This window comes from Ochlerotatus camptorhynchus, unplaced genomic scaffold (assembly GCF_037179485.1).
Source record: "Ochlerotatus camptorhynchus isolate MF236.1 unplaced genomic scaffold, CSIRO-AGI_Acam_v1.1 ptg000498l, whole genome shotgun sequence".
In the NCBI taxonomy this organism is placed as follows: domain Eukaryota; kingdom Metazoa; phylum Arthropoda; class Insecta; order Diptera; family Culicidae; genus Ochlerotatus; species Ochlerotatus camptorhynchus.
Genome location: NW_027040983.1, coordinates 1,833,391 through 1,854,753, shown reverse-complemented (window position 1 = coordinate 1,854,753; position 21,363 = coordinate 1,833,391). Strand labels below are relative to the sequence as shown.

The 21,363-nt window shown below is 38.3% G+C and overlaps 1 protein-coding gene across 1 annotated transcript in view; it reads right to left on the bottom strand.

The window, feature by feature from the left end:
• The window catches only part of LOC135712648 (uncharacterized), a 49,445-nt gene extending 28,515 nt beyond the window's left edge, over positions 1-20,930 (bottom strand). The window contains exons 1-2 of the mRNA XM_065235600.1: positions 20,832-20,930; positions 19,994-20,030 (exon numbers count right to left, since the gene is read on the bottom strand). The gene's annotated coding sequence lies outside the window, so the exon portion shown is untranslated. The remainder of the gene's footprint in view (positions 1-19,993; positions 20,031-20,831) is intronic.
• Between the last annotated feature and the right edge of the window lie 433 nt (positions 20,931-21,363).

The window sequence follows — 21,363 nt, the reverse complement described above, 5'->3', positions numbered from 1 at the left end:
AGACTCACCATCTGTTTATTGATTTCAAAGCAGCATACGATTCAGTGAAGAGAAATGAGCTTTGGCAGATTATGCTAGAACATGGTTTTCCGGCGAAACTAATTAGACTGATTCGCGCAACGCTAGATGGATCGAAATCAAGTGTAAGGGTTGCAGATGAGATTTCGACCTCGTTCGTGACCTTAGATGGATTGAAGCAGGGTGATGCACTTTCAAACTTACTGTTCAACATTGCTCTTGAAGGAGCGATTAGGAGAGCTGGTGTGCAGAGGAACGGTACCATCATCACACGATCGTACATGCTCCTTGCCTTTGCGGACGACATTGATATCATCGGAATTGACCGTAGAGCAGTGGAAGAGGCGTTTGTGCCTTTTAAGAGGGAGACGGCGAGGATTGGGCTCACGATAAGTTCTACCAAAACGAAGTACATGGTAGCCGGTAGACAGCGTGGGAGCAATAGTGGTGTTGGTAGTGTAGTGTTGTTAGATGGTGAACAATTTGAGGTAGTGGAAGAATTTGTGTATCTTGGAACACTAGTGACATGCGATAATGATGTTACCCGCGAGGTGAAGAGACGTATTGCAGCTGCAAACAGGGCCTTTTACGGATTACGTAGCCAGCTGAAGTCCCGTAGCCTGCAAACGAAAACGAAATTCGCTCTGTATAAGACGCTGATACTTCCGGTAGCCCTCTACGGCCACGAATCGTGGACGTTAAAAGAGTCTGACCGGAGAGCATTTGGTGTCTTCGAGCGTAAGGTGCTGCGAACAATACTCGGCGGTAAACAGGAGAATGGCATCTGGCGGCGTCGCATGAATCACGAGTTGTACCAAGTGTATAACGGTACGGATATAGTGAAGCTTATAAAACACGGCAGACTACGGTGGGCTGGGCATGTAGTGCGGATGCCGGAAGAACGACAAGCAAATATTATATTCAGCAGAGAACCCGGTAGAGGTCGTCGACTCCGGGGTAGACCTCGGACACGTTGGCTATTTGCAGTTGAGGAGGACATCAGGTCGCTAAACGTTCATGGCGACTGGAAGCGATTGGCTCAGGACCGAGTCCAATGGAGAAGAGTACTTCGTTCGGCGTTGAATCAACCTGGCGATTCGTAGCCCATCAAGTATCAAGTATCAAGGTCTATAACTAAAAGTTTCAAAATATGAAAGCTCCAGGTGATGATGGAATTTTCTATATCCTCATCAAAAAACTCCCAGAGAGTACCTTGTCTTTCTTGGTAAAATTATTCAACAGATGTTTCCATTTGGCATACTTTCCTGATAAATGGAAAAATGCAAAAGTTGTTCCAATTTTGAAGCCGGATAAAAATCCAACTGAAGCTTCTAGTAAATAAGTAAACTTTTTGAAAAAAATAATTTTAAATAGAATGATGCTTCACATCATTACAAACTCAATTTTTGCAGATGAGCAGTTTGGATTTCGCCATGGGCATTCAACTCTTAAGAGTTACCAATTTAATTCGTTCAAATAAATCTGAAGGCTACTCAACTGGAGTTGCTCTTCTAGACATAGAAAAAGCATTCGACAGTGTTTGGCATGAAGGTTTGATTGCTCAATTGAAAACGTTGAATTTTCCATTTTATATTATGAAATTAGTTCAAAATTATTTAACTGACAGAACTCTACAGGTAAATTATCAAAATTCCAAATCTGATCGACTACCTGTTAGAGCAGGAGTTCCTCAGGGTAGCATTCTTGGGCCTATATTGTATAACATTTTCACTTCGGACCTCCCTGATTTGCCTCAGGGTTGCCACAAATCTTTGTTCGCTGATGACACAGGCATTTCCGCTAAAGGAAGAAGTCTTCGTGTTATTTGCAGCAGACTGCAGAAAAGTTTAGATATTTTCTCTTCTAATTAACAAAAATGGACGATTTCTCCCAACGCTTCCAAAACTCAACTTATAATATTCCCTCATAAGCCCAGAGCTTCCTTTTTGAAACCTAGTAGTAGTCGCATAGTCACTATGAACGTAGTTCCAATTTCTTGGTCAAGTCAAGTGAAATATCTTAAATTAGTACTTGACCAAAAATAACTTTTAAAGTTCACATTAAAGAGGACATCCATGCCAAATATAACAAATAAATAAAATGTTTGCATCCTTTCATAAACTGAAAATCCAAACTTTGCCTGACGAATAAACTTCTAATGTTTGAACAAGTTTTTAGACCGGTCATGCTTTACGCTGTGCCAATATGGTCAAGTTGTTGCATTACCAGGAAAAAAAACACTTCAAAGGATTCAGAATAAAGCTCTGAAGATGATTTTGAAGTTGCCTACATGGTACAGTTCTACCGAGGTACATAGAATTTCGAAAGACTTTAGAACAAATGTCCAACAAAATAATTAATAATTTCAGGCAAAAATCGTTGCAATCCTCAATTGCAACGATTCATTCCCTTAAGATTTAGTTTTAGCTTTCAGTTTTAAGATGTCAATTTGTTATACTGACATCCAGGTTTAGAAAACCTATGTAAAATACTGAATTGCCAAGGCAGGAACAATGTAAAAACCTTTAGATATATATCATAAATATTAAGGCTGGTAAGTTACTGTAGTAGCTGGATCACCTAGATGAAAATGAAATGTAATTGTTGGATCGCACCATCAGCGTGGGCCTCTGAGGTTGATGGTAACTGTGTGACAGATGCGATCCACAAAAAAAGCCAACACTTTCCCACACCACTACAGTGACTAATGGGTGTTTGTGTTTACTTCGTTGTATAATGTTATTGTTTACATTTTGAATAGTTGGAAATAATCATTGTAAATAAATTAATTGTTTGTTAGTGCTTTAGTATATAAGGAAGAAATTGACATGTAATTAGTTAAGTTTTTCGTACGTAGGATGCCTCTCGGAGACAATAAAAGATAAAGGTGTGACAAGTGTTTGTTCTGCTGCACCGAAACAAGTGGCAATCCTCCATCGTCGATTAAATTCACGTCGATCTCGACATAAAATTCTGGATTCGATATTACTATTCGATGTTCGAACAACATAAAATATCGATTCGCATCTCCATATGCATGCAGACACAGACTTTAATTTGTTTTGAATATTTAATGCGGTTAATTCAGTATGCATCAGATGTGTTTACTTGGAATTCATTGGAGACCTGAGGCTAGAATTAACATTGTTGTCATCAATCAGTGCTACCGCGTTTTCAATTCGCTCTTAACTACGTGCGTTTTCGTGGTATTGTACTGCTTTTGTCCAAAATGAGTTGTGAATTTTGCTCACTTGATTCTTCCGTCGAAACGGTAATGTGGGAGTGCGTCGGATGTCCGCGCACATTACATGCCGCCTGCGTGGGAGTGCCTGTAAAACGTGGCTCGCTTCGTAAAAATGACACTCAATCTTATGTCATACCGTGCTGCAGTTCGTGTCAAGTGCTTATCACAATGAACTTTGATTCCAAATTGCTAATCGATCAGCAGGCGAAACTAACCGAAATAATAAATAATAACTCAGAAGTCACACATCGCTCCGCTCAGCAAAATAATGTTGATGTTGTGCGATCGATCACCTCGACACTCTGCTCACCGACATAAAAAAAAGAGCTGGCAGCGAATAAAAGCAGCGAGTTTCCGACTGGTTGAATTGGATTGCATAATAGACCCTTTGACTTATTAAATGATGAACGAAGTGCTCGAGAACTTGAAAGTTGTCATTTTATAAAGAGCTAAAAAATGGTTCGGAATTGATAAATATACATAGTTCCATAAAAGTAAACATAGTGTATAATCAATAGTAAAAAGAAAAGTGAAAATTACTAATTTCATCATCTTTTCTGGGGAATGGTACATTCTGGGGAATGCTTTTCTGGGGAATGGTACATTCTGGGGAATGTTATAGAACCTTTAGAAGGGTCCGTCAACTGTGTAAACAATTTGCTAGGTCCTTTTCACGAGAACCGAAGTACGCCCATGCAAACCAGGAGCACTATCGGGAAGGGGAGAATTTTCCCTACCGATGGTTAGAACTAGTGGCTTATTACAAAGGAGCATCGTGCTCGCTAGGCCTATGTGTTCACTGTCCCGAAACCACGTGAATAGAGCGAAACGATCACCGTTGAAGAAAATCCGTGGTTCAGTGACAAGCGCTTCCCAGAGTTCCAAACAGGTCCGTCCGTCACCATACGGACCTCTTTCACACTTTATCAATTACGGCTTGATATCAGACATACGGAGTCTCTGGATCCATCTACGTGTCTGTCTACGATACCGAAATGCATTAAAACTTTATGTTTCGCCATGAAAATAATTGTAAGCTTTTCCATAATAGGTCGTATTATTGGACGAAGTGGAAATGTATCCAACAGGAAAATAAAATAACAAAAAGCCTTGACGCCTTTTGATTGTATGGCAGTTCCAGAGTGTTTATTTAGCCGTAGTTTAACAAAATGGAAATAAATCACAGTCCCAAAATTTATTCGATTGCTGAATTAAATTTTAGGCCGACATTACATCAATTTCCCATATTTAGATTAGCATCTGAGGTTGTTTGCATATTCTGCACAAAAGATACTTTCTTGATAATCAACATTCGGGCATTGAAAGAGTGTCGGGATAATGCTATGGTCTCTTCCGTGAACAATATCGCTTCGCAACGCATTGACTCAGCTTATTTATTATCAAGACTTAATTTGAATGTACCTTCTCGTCAATTACGTAATCGACATTTGTTCGCGGAAAATCGCCATTGCACTAACTACGCGAAATATGGACCGATAAGTCAGATGATGTCTGTTTATAATCTACACTGTAAAATGATACTCCTAAATATGCCTCCACAAATTGAAAAAAAAAAAATATTTCCAAAATCATAGATTATAAGTTATAATGTTATTATGTAGTCTACGTTTTCGATTGACGATTAAATAAATAATAGCCGGAGATGATTTCCTGTAGCAAAATTTTGACTTCTTAGCTTTCGGCAGGTTTTAATAATAAGTAACCTGATTATCTGATCACGCTTCAAAATTATCCGAAAAATATTAAATAGAGTTTGATTTTTTTCATTGCAGAGCACAAGCAAATAAAAAATATAGGAAACGTGTTGCCAAAATTCGACCCTTATTGTACTTTTTTTTAATTTAACGTCGGGCTCTGTTCCGCAATCTAGTGCCAATCACCGACGGACATTGATTGCCATCCATTGGCGTTGATGAGAGCTCTGTAACTCTTTACTCCTATGGAGAAATCTCATATGTAACTGTCAGTCTATGTGTGAAACATGGCGGACTTTTTATTATTCTCTCACTCCAACACAAAACCCCATAAGGAACTGTCAAAATGTGTGTGAAACGTCACTTCGGGAATGGTGTCAAGGTGAATTGACGGTAACCGAAGGCAGCTTTCACCCTGCGTAGAATATCGCACCCAGAAACCAACGGCTTTACTTCCCTTCCGAAGGAAGACGTGACGAGATATTTTTATGCCTCAGAAAAATCCCACTGACCTCGGCTGGGATTATTGTACTGAAAATTATAAATAGATAAGGAGACAGTAGATAATTATTTTTCAGACACATGCGTGTTCATACGCCCAGTGCAGTGTGCGGTGATATGAGAAGTAATGTCGTTTTTGTTTTTGCGGTGTAGCTACACCGGTCTTACACTGCCGTACACCGAAATAATTTAGGGTTTAGATATAGGATGCACCTTTGTTTACAAATAAATGATGTTGAGCTTTCAAAGACTCGCGCTTATTCTTGCTTACACTACACCGGTGCTACACCGTGAAAACGAAAACGAAATAAGTGAAGAATCGTTTACATCTAAAATAGATATTTTTCTTTTCGCAAAAAAACACGATGCAATATCCCCCCCTAGAGTTGACCCATCCGTCCGCTCTTCTGATTTTTTAATAGTTTAACTATTTTCACTATTTGCACTATAAACCATAAAATTCTCCGTCAAAAGGCATATTGCATGACATATTTCCCATGATTTTGAGAAACATGCGTTTTGTTACATGCGTCGTTTTCGATTACGTAATGTGACCTCCATACGGTCAATGAGATCATCCCAAATGTGAGTTCAATTTACTCATAAATCACAAAAAGTGCAGGAGCTCAGCGATGCGCAGATTTGCCTTCTATGGAAAACCTCAAAAATCTACCGGAAAATGAGGGAAAATGACGAAAATTTTATTCAGTCTAGGAGTAGCACCAATAGACTGAGAGAATCCAATCTTACTTTTCTCATATTTTTCCTGGAAAAAACAAGACGCAAATTTACTCATCCCTGAGTTCCTGCACTTTTCGCGATTTATGAGTAAACTGAATTCAAATTTGGGTTGATTCCATTGGCCATGTAGTATAGTAAAAAAAAGGCGTAGCCGCACGTAAAAAAAAAAGAAGAACAAACACAAAAATCACAAACTGCTACCTACACTTATCTCGGCAAGCAAACACGACGATCTTGATGAGCTAATGATGGTGACGTGGCTGTGAACGGCTGCTTGAAGCACTAACACTAGATCACTTTGAAATTGATCACTCTATAAATTGATTTCTTTGAACGGAGCGAAAAAAAACTGAACCGCCTTGGCCCAACGCTCGTCTAAAAAAGAATGTGAACTGGTTGAATAGCTCAAAATAGACGAGTGCACGGGTGAATTTTTGTTCATCTGCTGAAAAAAAAAAGTTGACAGCGGGCCCTGTTTACTAAAAATGAACACATGAATAATGCTTGTGTAACATTTTAAAAGGGCCTATCAACTTTTGTAAACAATTTGCTACATCCTTTTCACGAGAATCGATTCTCTTCGTCGACTTTCTCTTTCGTTAATAACTTGAGCATATAACCGTTTCTTGTTGTGTTTGTCTTATTAGATGCTAGATAAAAGCTTCTTTTATCGATCTGTGTGCTTAAAATATCTGGGAATGTCTTTACATGCCCGTGGGGATACAAAGAGAAAGTCGATGAAGAGAATCTGTCAATGTTACTAAAGACCTAATGCAATGTTCAGCTTGAATTAACAAATCGATTTTACACGAATACACTACCCGCATAAACGCGAACCATCACTTGATCTTACCGATAATGGTTATAAATTATTTATAATCCCTCCTAAACTTTAACTGAAATGGTTATGGAACTTTACATGAACGTTTGTGTGATAAAGTTTCAAGCTTATGTATTATGGTTTTTTGGAAGCGGACCTTACAAATAATGGGTTGTTAAGAACCATTACCATTCCAAATTCTTGTTTTCTCCATACATTTTCAGAAAGAGAACTATATAAGAACGATTCTACTTATGATTTGAGAACATTTATGGTAATGGTTATGGTAGTCAGCAAGGTCCATTTATGGTTTTGTATTATCGCTCAACTTTACGTGGAATATATCGTGAATTGGTAATCGGTAAATTACAGGCAACCAATTCGCGATATATTCCACATAAAGTTGATCGATGTTACAAAACCAATCGTGGACCTTACTGACTACCATAACCATTACCATTAAAGTTCTCAAACCATAAGTTAAAAGGTTCTAATATAGTTCTCTTTCCAAAAATGTATGGAGAAAACTAGAATTTGGAATGGTAATGGTTCTTAACAACCCATTATTTGTAAGGTCCAGTTCCAAAAAACTATAATACTTAAGGTTAAAACTTTATCATTAAACGTTCATGTAAAGTTCCATAACCATTTCAGTTGAAGTTTAGCAGGGATTATAAACAATTTTTAACCATTTTAGGTAAGGTCAATTTATGGTTCGCGTTTATGCGGGTAGCAAGGTTGTGTTAGTGAGATCTTGCGTCGAGAAGTCAATAGACCTGTGCACGGGTGAACTTTAGTTCATCCACTGAAATTTTTTTGACACAACAGCGGTGCCCTGTTTACTAAAAATGAACACATGTTTAATGCTCGCGTAACATTTGAAAAGGGCCTATTCACTTTTGTAAATAATTAGCCAGGTCCTTTTCACGAGAACCGAAGTACGCCCACGCAAACCAAGAGCACTATCGGGAAGGGGAGAATTTCCTCTGCCCGATGGTGTTGTTAGTTTGCCTGAGCGTATTCGGTTCGCGCGAAATAAAGCTCAACAAGTTTTGTGTATATAAGTTGATAGACCCGTTTCAAATGTTATGTGAGTATTCATGTATTCATTTTTAGTAAACAGGGCCCCGCTGTTGTGTCACTTTTTGTCGAGTGAGTGAACTCAAATCCATCCGTGCACTCGTCTATAGAGATTGCTGACGTTTATCGTTCGCACACTACGTCACGTATACGTATACGCAAATGTTTCAAAAAACTTCATAGCGGAAAATTTTCCCGATGAAAACAAATCACTGACACAATCATGCTTTAGCAACCTCTATACATTTTTTGCAAAATCATTTAAGATTGGGCGATCTTCATGGAAAGATCGATCTCGACGGATCGATTTTATGTACGGCACTAGAATCGATCAATCGATTAAATCTAGATAAACATTTCAAAAGGTCCTATCTGCATTGATCGATTCTCTTCATCGACTTTCTCTTCCGTTAATAACTCAGCTGCAAAACCTTTCCCTATTGTATTTGACGTTTTAAATGCTAGATAAGAATCTCCTTTATCAGCCTATGTTGTAAAATTAGCGCTAAATCAGTTTGCATAGCAGTGGTTATCAAAAAAGATAGTCGATGAAGAGAATCGATCAAATCAGATAGTACCATTTGAAATGTTCATCGATAAATCGGTAAAAAATCTCGATGAACATTTCAAAAGGTCCTATCTGCTCTGATCGATTCTTTTCATCGACTTCCTCTTTCGATAACCACCCTAATAAACAAATACCATCAACGAACTATATCCCGGATGGGTAAACTATCCCACAAATGGGTTGCATGATACCCCGCACACGTCGTTAAGCTCTCTTTTATGGTTATTTTTATTAGGGCACACCTACAAAAAACATATTTCGTGATCTTTTTGCCACACAGTTAAATAGCATAAGTTATTGTCTTTCGCTTAGAACTTTGAACACAGCAAGGAATGCTTTTGAAATTGAGTTATTAATGAATGAGATAGTCGATGAAGAGAATCGATGAATGCAGATAGGACCTTTTGAAATGTTTATCTTTATGTATGTTCATTTAATAATCGCTCTTTTTAGTTGGATCTCCTTTAGGTAGCTCAGCCGTTAAAGGCACAGCTACAAAGCAAGACCATGCTGGAGGTGGCTGGGTTCGATTCCGGTCCGATCTAGGAAATTCTTGGGTTGGAAATTTCTCGCCTTATACTTGCCACTCAATTATACTAATGCAAAAATGGTACAGGCATTGAAAACTCCAAATTAAAGGTCTCCCCCAAACTGATGCAGTTTTTTCGCTGAGTCGTAGCGATCATGAGCAATGGATTCGTCGTCGGATGAAGAAGAGGCACTTTTGCTTGTTTCTTTACAAACAGAGGAAAATGCGTTGAAGTCGGAAATCTGCCATCTGGTCTGCCAGCAACCATTTTTTTTATTGTTGACAGCCTGACCCGTTTTGGATTTGAATTTATATCATAAAAGATTTTTCACCACTGGGGATCACGGAAGTTCATAGAATTTTAAAGAAAGTTCGTCAATATTAAGGAAAAATTGCAAAACTTTGATTGGAATCCAATTTTGACTGACAAAGGGGCGCGCCTTTGGAGGGTGTTTCAACACTCCGAAGGGTATAAATAGCGGGACCTTTCAATTAGAGTCGGATCCTTGCGATAAATGCAATAGTGGCAACTGTAAAAAAATCGAATACTTCATCATTTCTCAACAGTGTTGGAGTAATACGACATGCACTAAACTAAGGACACGGGATATACTACAATAGATCAATTTACTGGTCGCAGTAGTGTTAGGCCCGAACAGAGGAAAAAAAAAGAAATTTTGTAGAAGTTCATAGAAGCTCTGCTAGAATTTCGCCCCCCCCCCCCCAGAGGTCTGAGATCTCGATAAAATTTCAGGGAACAGTAAATGGAATTTACAAGGTCAGACATCTTTGAAAAATTAGTTGTAGTTTGTGTGATACCAAAACCATTCAGTACCCTTTAATGGGCCATATCGGTTAAGTGCTTGCCATTTTCGGTGCACCAGCACACAAGAATAAAAATCGAGCTTCTTCTGCAGCAAAAACGCTGCAGACAGCGAATCGAAAGCGAACGCAAAAGAAACGCTGCTAAAACGCGCGAACAACGTCGACTCGCTGCCGCTGCGTTAAAAAAGCACCAGTAGGGGGGGGGGGGGAGAATAAAAAGAAAAAGAAGAAGTTCGATCGATCTTTTCTCCATAATGCTAAATTATATTTATGCAATTTTAAAGACATAACAAAACCACATTTTTCATTTTCGTTTACTTGCGTTGTTCAAGAGATTTGCTTGTTTGTCAGAAGAACTGATTAAAGAATTCCTTAAATAAAGACGGTAAGAAAAAAAAAAAAACAAGTGGAATTAAAGAATCAGCAATGAAATAAATGCCATAAATGCTTTCAATTGTCAGGTTCAATTGTAAAAAAATGTAAAAAATGTGACGGTACACCCAACCGGTGAACGTAAGATTCGCTTACAATTATGTGGGATTCATCATCAGAGGATGTAAGTGGAGACCGCATGAACCGAGGATGCGATATACCTAGCTGCGGTCCAATGCAAGAAAATTGGAGACCGAAAAATGTAGAGTGTATTAGTGAGGTAAATTAATTATGTCGAAAAAAAAATAGGAAAAAGTTTGCCGACTGGACTTGAACAACGAACGTTGCGGTTATCAGACCTGTGCTTTCTACACTGCTCTTTCCATGCCTCTGAATAAGGATAGCCTAAAAGCAAACAAGAAGCGCTCATTTCCTCTCACACTCGACTTCGTATGCTTTTTCTGCTGGAGAGATTCGAGGCAAGTGTGTGCGTCATTCTACCATGATATACATAAAAATCAAGGCAAATGCTTGCTTGTGTAGGTGAAAGCACAGACAGAACACGAAATAAAAAAGGCAAAAAACCATTACATCGCCTGCAAGGTCAACTTCTAACATTCGCTGCGATGTTCATATACAGAGGATGATAGGAAATGGAACTAACATTCATTGTAATAGATTTTTGGTTTGCGTGTAGTCATCATAACCCCATATCAATGAATATTAGCTTGGTAACATGGAACTACTCGTCTTTGTTGTCACCGATTTTGCATAACACTAGCTGCCAGAGGGAGAGGGGTATCGAACCATAATAAAAACTTTTTCCGGCCCCAAAAACCCTTGCATACAAATTTTCACGCCGATCAGTTCAGTAATTTCCGAGCCTAGACAGACAGAAATGGTGATGCAGATTTTTAGGTAATGTTAATTAAATTTTCCAAATGGTTTGGCGTGAACACAAATCGATTTTTCGATACACACTGAAAAAATGACATTCATTTTTTCCTTGAAGATCGAAAAGATCGAACAGAAATATCGATTTTTTACGATTTTTAATGAACAAAAAATCGATCCTAAAAATAGAAAATCGATATGAAAAAGATCGATCTCTCAAAAATCGATCCAAGATCGCCCAATGCTAAAACCATCGTCCATCAGAGTAAAACAAAACCATCAGCCAGCCCGTGGTCGCAATGACGTTTATATAAGGTCTGGGCCAAAGGGCTTATTGGTGTTAGTGAAATGTGCAAATGTTTAGGGGTGTTCGTATTTCCTTGCAATGTTTATCTTTTTACACGAAACAGCTGTTGACAGTGACGTATTTCTATCTGTTCTCAGCATTTTTGCAGTGACGTATTTCTATCTATTCGCAGATGTTGAGCAATGTTTACAATATTTTTGCTTCTAACACCAGCAAGCTGCCTGTTGGCGCGGACCTTATGTAAATGTCATTCGTGTCGTGTATTTCTATATTAAAAGCAAACGGTGGAGTCGGCAATTAGTGTAGATCATTTAACAATTTTACTTAAACGCTAATTTTTATAATTTTACTGCAATTTGAAATCAAAGTTCATTGTGACTAGCACTTGACACGAACTGCAGCACGGTATGACATAAGATTGAGTGTCATTTTTACGAAGCGAGCCACGTTTTACAGGCACTCCCACGCAGGCGGCATGAAATGTGCGCGGCAGGCTTGGCTTCACCTCGCACGTGTACCTAGGAAGTGTATGTGTTGACCCACACGCCGAGAAGAAAACACGATGCACGTGGAAAAAACTTTCGTTGCTCGCTGTGCACGAACCTGGGGGGGGGGGGGGGACGTGCTGTCAAATCAGCCTACTGATCATTCTTGTATGAAACTGGTTCCAAACGTAAACAAACGCTGTAGGTTGCTTATGGCTTGTTTACGTTTGGAACCAGTTATGCAAGGTAGGCGACGATTGTTTGTATTTGACAGCCACCTCCCCCCCTTGGCACGAACACTCGAACACGAACACTACAATGCGTGGTCATTCAAATATTTATCAGAGTAATACAAGCGTATCATATTTATAACGTGTAATGCTCAATAAATGAAAGAATTCCTAGGGCCCATTAAAATGTTACGTAATGCAACTATAATACTATGTAGGGGTGGATAACGTACTTTTCCTATACTTAATAAAAGGGTTGTAGCACTTTGCCACACGACTCCACCAACAAGCACTTGACATTTTTTCCTTTGTTCGGGAACTAGCACCACTGCGTCCAGTAATTTGTAGTAACAGTAGTATAGCCCGTGTCGTTAGTCAGGGCCAAACTTCACTACTTCAAACCTAAGGAACAACGAATAGAAAATTAGGAATAATATGGATGAAGACTAAATAACTCATTTTTTCCTTGTTTCAAGATCATCCTCGGTGGACAAAAGCCGAGTCTTGTCACTATCAACAAGACATAAAAAGTAACAAGGACTAAGATGCGTTCCTTGGATTACTGAAAAATCCTGTCCCCCTAGTTTGAAGTAGGCAGGACTAGGAATCGGTGGTAGATCTTACATCCCGTAACGTACCACGAAAAGGTGATCTACCCACGTTACGGGGCAGCACTTGAACGATTCAAAATTGAGTAAGAGTTACTCATATTTGAGTTCAGGTTACTCAAATTCACGAAAACGTAGATCACTCATAGAATGAGTAAATTTTCCGACGCTTTTCCGAGGAGAACTTATTGAATATGAGGAAAACTGATTGTGGTTTTAGTCTGTTTACTAGTGCACTTCTAAACTGTGTACAATTTTCTTAAATTTTCCCGTTATTTTATTTTTTTTATTTTAATATCGCGGTGTTGTCAACAAACTACGTAACATTACGTCAGATTGTTAAGGAAAAACGTCCTCTTTTAGTTTTATTATCTAAAACTCATATTGTAGAAACTGAAGCTTTTGATCAGTATAGTATACCGGGATATATTATTGCTGCTTGTTTATCACATTCTAGACACATTGGCGGTGTTGCTATTTATGTTAAAGAATCAGTTCAATTGGGTTCTTTAATTTTGAAAAATATATCGGTTTTTATATATAATCTGAAAGAGCTTCGTTTTTTGAGCACAGCGATATTTTTTTCGAACCCACACACTTTCATCTCGATTTTTAAATCAAGATTTAAAGCAAAATAATAACTTCAATGTTTGAAACTAAACTGACAAACTGACAGCTCGCTCCCATACAAAGTGACACCGTGGAGCGCTAATAAGGTGATTATTGCAAATGTAATCGCGCTTATTTAAAATAGTTCCAGTGTACAAAAATTGATGAAATTTTGGGTTTGTGTTCCATTTTTAATGCAGGTTACGAATATGCATTTACCTCAATACCCTTAAAGAACCCAATTCAGCCTTTGTACGAACGAAGTTATTGATGGCAACTGGTTCTTGGGTATTACAGTTGTGCGTGGCATGAACATGGGTAATTATGGTGTTTTGTATCATTCTCCGAGTTCTACTGACAGGCGTTTGGTTGAAGTTTAAGAGAACTGGCTCGAGACATTCCTTGATTCTAGTAAATTAAATATATTGGCTGGTGATTTTAATATTAGTTGCCGTGATAACTCTAATTCGAATCATTTGAAGCGTTTAGATGATTTCTCACTTTAAAACAAACTGCTCTTCCAGGCACAGTAGAACTTTAATTGACCTCATTTATTCCCTAATAACAATAACAAATATGCATTAGTAACATTGAACCACTGGAGGAAATATTCGAAACAGGCTGTTTTGAATCTTGTTGAGAGGAGCGTGGATTTTCCATTCACGGCCGGTAGCTTAGATGAATCTACAGCTGTTCTTAATAACGCTTTAAAAACGTGTACCAATCAACTAGTTGAGCAAAAGTTTTTTGTTTCTTATAAAAACTCAAACAGCTGGTACAATTTGTATTTTTTGCGTCTTAAAAAGGGACAATTGGTACAAATAGTTTTGTAATAAGTATTCACAATCGACAAAGAAAACTCGTTGAGAATATTGTTGGGTAATTCCCCGTTTTGCACTACGTGCGCACCCGCGAATAGCTAGTTCGGATTAACACCGGTGTGATACGATCACTAATAAATAATTTTATTCTATGCACTACAAAACGAATTTATTATTCTAAGTGGACTGTATTTATTTAACGCGATCGAACTGAATCGATACCGGTACCGTCGGCGGTCGGGAGCTAACTGGCTATTCTCCTATCTCTATTTGCAAGTGATGCTGCGAGAGCACATCACTGATAGCCTATCGTGCCTATCTCTCGTGTAGGTACATGCAGACGATCGTGGTCACTCATTTCTCCTGGATTCCCTAATCTACAGTGATGCACACAATTATGTATCCTAGTTTCCCTAACAAATCTGTTCAAACGAAGATTGATCAACATCAAAACAACAGCAAAGAATTGTGGAAATTTTTGAAATCTTTATTAAAACCTAGTAATTTCAAACCGCGGTCCATAACATTTAATGGCACTTTAGAACAGTCAGAACAAGTAATTGCATCTAAGTTTAATGATTATTTAGTCAACAGTGTCTCATTGATTAATCAATCCATTGAATTGGTCGATGAACCTGACGAAATAAAACTGCCAGTTAATAGTAATTGTAGATTTAAAGGTTTTCACCCAATTACATTAGATGAATTTAGAGTTATTTACTTTTCATTAGCAAACTCGGCTGGAGTAGACAATGATAATGCTAGAGTTATTCAAAATTGCTTTCATGTCATTGGCTACATCTTTCTGGACCTTACTAATGGATCATTGCAGAATGGACATGTGCCACAAATTTGGAAGGAATCCTCAGAGGTTCCTATTCAAAAAGCTGCTGGAACGATTAAAGTCGAAGAGTTTCGTCCTATCAAAATGTTGCACATATTAGAGAAAATCTTAGAACTTGTTGTTAAAGGCCAGCTGTTGGGGTGTTTAAATAGAAATAGTTTGTTGATACCAAAAAAATCGGGATATCGGGAAGGTCATTATTGTGAAACCGCGTTGAATTTCATATTAGCGAAGTGGATAAATAACTTGGAGTGTAAATATACGATTGTTACTGATGTCTTGGATCTTAAATGAGCTATTGACACAATTTATATGCCCTTATTGTTAAGATCAATCAAGCGCTTTGGAATTACGTGTACTGCATATAAATTCAACCCATTTCTGCTATTTCTGTGACAGGACTCCACGGACTGTTTTTAATGATTCTCGTGGGGATATCCATGGAGTGCCCCAGGGAAGTGTATTAGGGTCCCTGTTATTTATTATGTATATTAATGACTTGTGACGTGTATTACGATTTTGAGACATTAATCTTTTTACAGATGATACTGTGTTATTCATTGCAGCTAAGGGTTAAGATGATGCCGTTTTACACTTGAATGAAGATTTGCGTTCTCCAAGAAGATGGTTGAAGTATAAGCAGTTGAAATTGAATACAAGTAAAACTATAGTTATGGTAATTACGCGGAATCGATTAAATGAGAACGTCTCTGTTGAAATTGATGATGAGACTATTGATCGCGTTCGGAACATTAAATATCTTGATGACAAACTGAAGTTCAACTCCGCGAATTCTTTGTCGACTGAAAAACCATTTAACTATTACCAGTAAAATACAGCTATACAAATCAATCATCTCTCCGCATCTAGAATTTAACCCTTCCATTTTATTTTTGGCCAATGAAACACAAATATCGAGATTACAGCGCTTGCAGGATAAAATAATGCGTTTGATTTCGAGATCTAATAGATTCACTTCCGCAACTTTGTTGCTAGACGCCTCACAATGGTTGCCGGTGAAGCAAAGAATTGTATATTTGACTGTGGTGTTCATTTTTAAAGTAGTTGACGGTTTGTTGCCTCGATATTTGTGTGATCGAATTGAAAGAGGAAGTGACTTTCATAGATATAATACTAGAAACGCGGTTGAAATAAGAAAACCACATTTTTTGACTTGTGCTTCACAAAATTCATTATATTATAAACGAATAAATGTTTTCAATTCGATGTCTAGACATATCAAACGTTCAGCTACACTTCCAGAATTTGCATTTCACACATTAAAATTGTGTTTTGAACAGTTATCCAGTGATTTTTTTTTTATGAATTGACAAATTATGTATCTTGACGTAGTTATCTCTAACGGATTATTTTATATGGATAGCTGTCGTAATGACTTTTTAATAATTATTGTAGCACTGCAAAAACTATTTCTATTCGTCACGATGGTGATGATGGATTTTGAATATTTGATTTAATAGTAGTAGATTAATTTTAAAAAGTAGTCTGTAAAGGTATGAGCCTCGCGTGCGTATTACGGATATAGAGGACTGAATTTAAAATCTGATAAAAACAAATACACTTTTGAAGCTTATTTGGAAGATGCTTGGAGTAAGTAGTAAGTTTTCTGGCAGATGTCGGGGGTTCGTGAACATTCCAAACATTGCTGAAAATTATGATAGCATCAGATTGCGGGGGTTAGCGGCACCGGTGGTGTAGTGGTAAGCGTGATTATCTCCCACCCCAGCAGGCCTGGATTCAATCCCAGTCAGCGCCGCCAAGATGTTCTGAGGTATAACATCTCTGATCATGGAAGGGAAGTAAAGGAGCTAATGAGTCGATAGGTAGGGTCCAGGTGTGAGAATTGCCTCCGGCCTCGGTAGCATTGGTGCTCAGCACAGAAAACAAGATCGACGGAAAACAAATCAAGAAGATTGCGGGGTTGCTAGTGTAATAGGATGCTTTGTTGATTGTTCATTAACTAAAGGGTGTCCACGATGAAATTGCCACACACAAAATTGATTCGCAAAATTCGAGTTTTCATCCGATTGCCATCAAATTTTCAGGGATTGAGAAATAACTATTAAACTTCATTTTACCATTTTACTCGTATTTTATTTACAGTCCATACGCAAATGCCCGCACCTTGGCCTTAACCCCGGCCATAAGATTCTGCACAACCTGTGAATCAACCATTTTTTGCATGTAAACCCATACTTTCTTCAGTTCCTCGACTGTCTTCACTACCTTAGGTCGTTTAAAAAGGTGCTGCTTCATAATCGCCCAGTACTTCTCGATGGGGCGGAGCTCCGGAGTGTTGGGAGGGTTGAACATTTTCGGCACGAAATTGACCTTATTGTCCGCATACCACTTCAGCACGTCCTTGGAGTAGTGGCATGAGGCCAAATCCGGCCAGAAGATTGTTGGGACGTTGTGGGCCTTCAGGAGAGGAAGCAGCCGCTTCTGGAGGCACTCTTTTATGTACACCTGTCCGTTCATCGTGTCCTGGGTCACGAAAGGTGCACTCCGCTTCCCGCACGTGCAGATGGCTTGCCAAACCAGGAATTTCTTCACAAATTTGGACATCTTCTGAGTGCGGACATGCTCCGAAACGCTGAACTTATCCTTGGCCGTGAAAAACAGGTTGCCGGGGATCTGTTTGAAGTCGGCCTTCACATATGTTTCGTCGTCCATGATGCAGCATTCAACTTTCGTCAGCATGTTGAGGTACAACTTCCTGGCACGGGTTTTGGTGGACTTGTTCTGCTTCTCGTCGCGATTAGGGGCCTTTTGTACCTTGAACGTTCGAAGCCCAGCCTTAGTTTTGGCCTTCTGGACAAAACTTCGGCTCAGGTGCAGCTTCTTAGCCACATCTCTAACGGAGGCGTTCGGATTTCGGTTGATGGCCCCAACTACGCGGTTGTGATTTTTGGTGTTGTACGGAATACTTTTTCCTTCACTTCTGGGCTTCCGATCGGTGGTCAACCGTTCCTCGAACCGCTTAATCACTCGCGACACCGTGGAATTCGCGATTCCCAACGTTTTAGCGATGGAACAATGCGAGAGATCCTTGTTCTCGTGATGAATGCGCAAGATTTTATCACGCACGAGCTGTTCTTTCGACTCCATTTCCACGAGTTTTGATCACAGGACTTTAAAACTTGCAGGATGTAAATAATGCACTATGAACTAAATCCACCCAAATTTTCATTAAATTCTACCCAACGGTTAAAAAGTTAGAGCAATTTCATAGTGTGGCAATTTCATCGTGGACACCCTTTATTGATTGCTTGAAATACTTATGATTATTTTATGTGGACAAAAAGGCGAACAGCTGTAAACTTTAGTGGGAATTTAACTGTAACTGTAACCAGCTATATTTTGTTTTCTAACGTGGAAAAAATGTCATATTTAATTATCTTAAAGATTAATCGTCCAGCTTAAACCTTTGTAGATGTATGAGATGGGACCATCATCATCATCAGAAGTTTTTCCCGGGAATGTGTCGGAAAATTTATTCAAACTTTGACGCCACCACCGACAGAAAATAACATATCACACCGCCGCCGAAAATATTTTGATCGACGCACAGGTCTAGACTTGGAACTGGTTCCAACGTGGATAATAAACAAATTCGCTAATAGTAATGAGTACGATTGGCAAAACTTAACAGTGTGCCAACATGTGCCCTACGTGCCGAAAAGTGTGCTATGCTGTGTTTCGGCACTGTGTGCAGAGTTGATTACCTCTTGTATTTTCTTAAACTTTGCCAAAGATTTATCTTGAATATGAAATATTTAAATAAAAATAATGTTTGATTGGGGATTAATCATTGATCTGTCAATTTCAAAAAAAGAGAAACTTTCCCGAACACAACACTAGTCAAAAATGCAAGATTCACGAGATAATGACGTTTGCTCGTCTTTTCACAGTTCTGGACCACTGTGTGGCGGTGTTCAAATACAGTACGCAGTGCCGTGTTGTGTTTGGACATGCCTGAATTGAATCTTAGACCAGCATTAGTGGAGCGATGCCACCTCATTGACGATTTTGAAATTTGAATACTTTGTCCTCTTGAAGTTCTCCATATGTGAATAATATACGATGATAATTTATGAATATGGTTACTCATGAAGTACTCGAAAATGTCGAGTTGAAATTCTCAAGATCAGGAATATTACACTTACAGAGGTTCATTGCCACCTCGTTGATAATTTTGCAATTCTAATCCTTCGTTCTTATGAAGTTCACGATATGCAAATATTTGGAATATCGCCTACATGAGATCTTAAAATTCTTATGCTTCATCCTCATGATGTTCTTGACATTCTTATTTCAGGAATATCTCCCTTCCAGAGGACCATACACACTTAGAAATAATTAATTTTACATGTGACGGAATCCATCTTTGACATCAAAGATGAGACATAAACAAACATGTCATGTAATATTAAGTACTCCGAGACTGAAAAGTTCATTGCTCGACGAAAAGTACGTTTGATTGAGCTATATTTCACGTCTGTTATGCATTAAATTTATGTCAAAATTGACGCTCGTATATGTCACTCTCAGAGCACCTAAATTTACAAGCATTTTTCTAAGTGTGTAGCCAAATCATTGATATTTTTGAATTTCTAATAATTCGTCCTTACGAAGTTCTCTTGCTTATCTAATGCAATGTCGCCCTTATGTAGGATTTTTGTCATACAGATAATTTCTAAATTATATTGCTTCAGCCTGGTGAAGCTCTCGATATGCACATCTTTTGAAATTGCGACTCACCTGTTATTATTTTCCAATCACTCGTTCGTCAATGAACCTGCAGAGCAAAAATAAAAATTAATATCACGTCAAAGAGGATGCAGTACAAGCGCTGTAATAAGGTGATAAGAGAAGTAAGTGATGAATCGTTTACATCTAAAATACAGATATTTTTCTTTTCACAAAAAAAAAACATCGTAGCATCGATAAAATAGCAGCGCATGCCGATTTTCATACAAAATTGTCAACTTTGACTTAATGTAGCTTTGTTAACTTATGATCAATTGAGCTGAAACGTTCACCAAAGAACTACAAATATGTTCAATTTTACGATTACAAAATATTAAATTTTTGGAAGCACCTGCCGGAAAGTGAGATACCAGGTACAGTTGTTTAAAATAATAGCAGTAGTAATAACTTTCATTTCAGCTTAATTTGGAGATTTTAAATTTTACATTTCTCAAAATTCTAACAATCCCCACCCAATCGACAAATGTACATAATAGTTAAAATGTAATCGTTATTGTGGTTGACTATTTTTAATGCATAAAATTCTACGTCGGATGACATTTTTCCCATGATTTTGAAAAATATGCGTTTGAAATTAGTAAAATGAGTAAAAATGACAAAAAACTACTCAGTCTAGGAGTAGTACCAATAGAATGAGAGTATCCAATCTTTACTTTTCTCATATAACAGACTTTTTCCTGGAAAACCCTATCGCTAAGATCTTGCACTTTTTACGAATAGTAAACTGAATTGAAATTTGCGCTGATTTCATTGGCCGTGTAGTAAAAAAAAGGCGTAGCCCGACGTAAAAAAAAAAGAAGACCAAACACAAAAGTCGCAAAATGCCTACCTTCACTTATCTCGGCACGCTAGTATACAGCGTGTGGATGGTGGTGACGACGATCTTCGTAAGCTAATTATGGTGACGTGGCTGTGAACGACTTCTTGAATCACCAACAAAACCTTGATCACTTTTAATCACTATTAATGTATTTCTTGAACAAAAAAAAATGAACCCGCTTGGCCCAATGCTCGACTGAGAATGAATGTAACTAGTTGTAAAACGTAAATTAACATTAGACAGGCTAGATAAGCTAATCAATTGATATCAGCAGCAAGCAGACGGGCCAGATAAGCGAATCCATTGATATCAGCAGCAAGCAGTAGCAACAGCTTCGCCCAAGGTGGATAACAGTCTTCACGAAATATAGACGGCGTTGAGCATGAGGTACAATTTCTTCAGTGCACGTTCATGGAACGCACGTGTTACCTTTCGAACTCAGGTGTACTCTACACCAGTGCCTTTAGAGGGTGCTCTAACTCTTCGAAGGGACATTTCAATTAAAATCGGTTCCTTGCTATGAAAATAAGAATGATCTTTC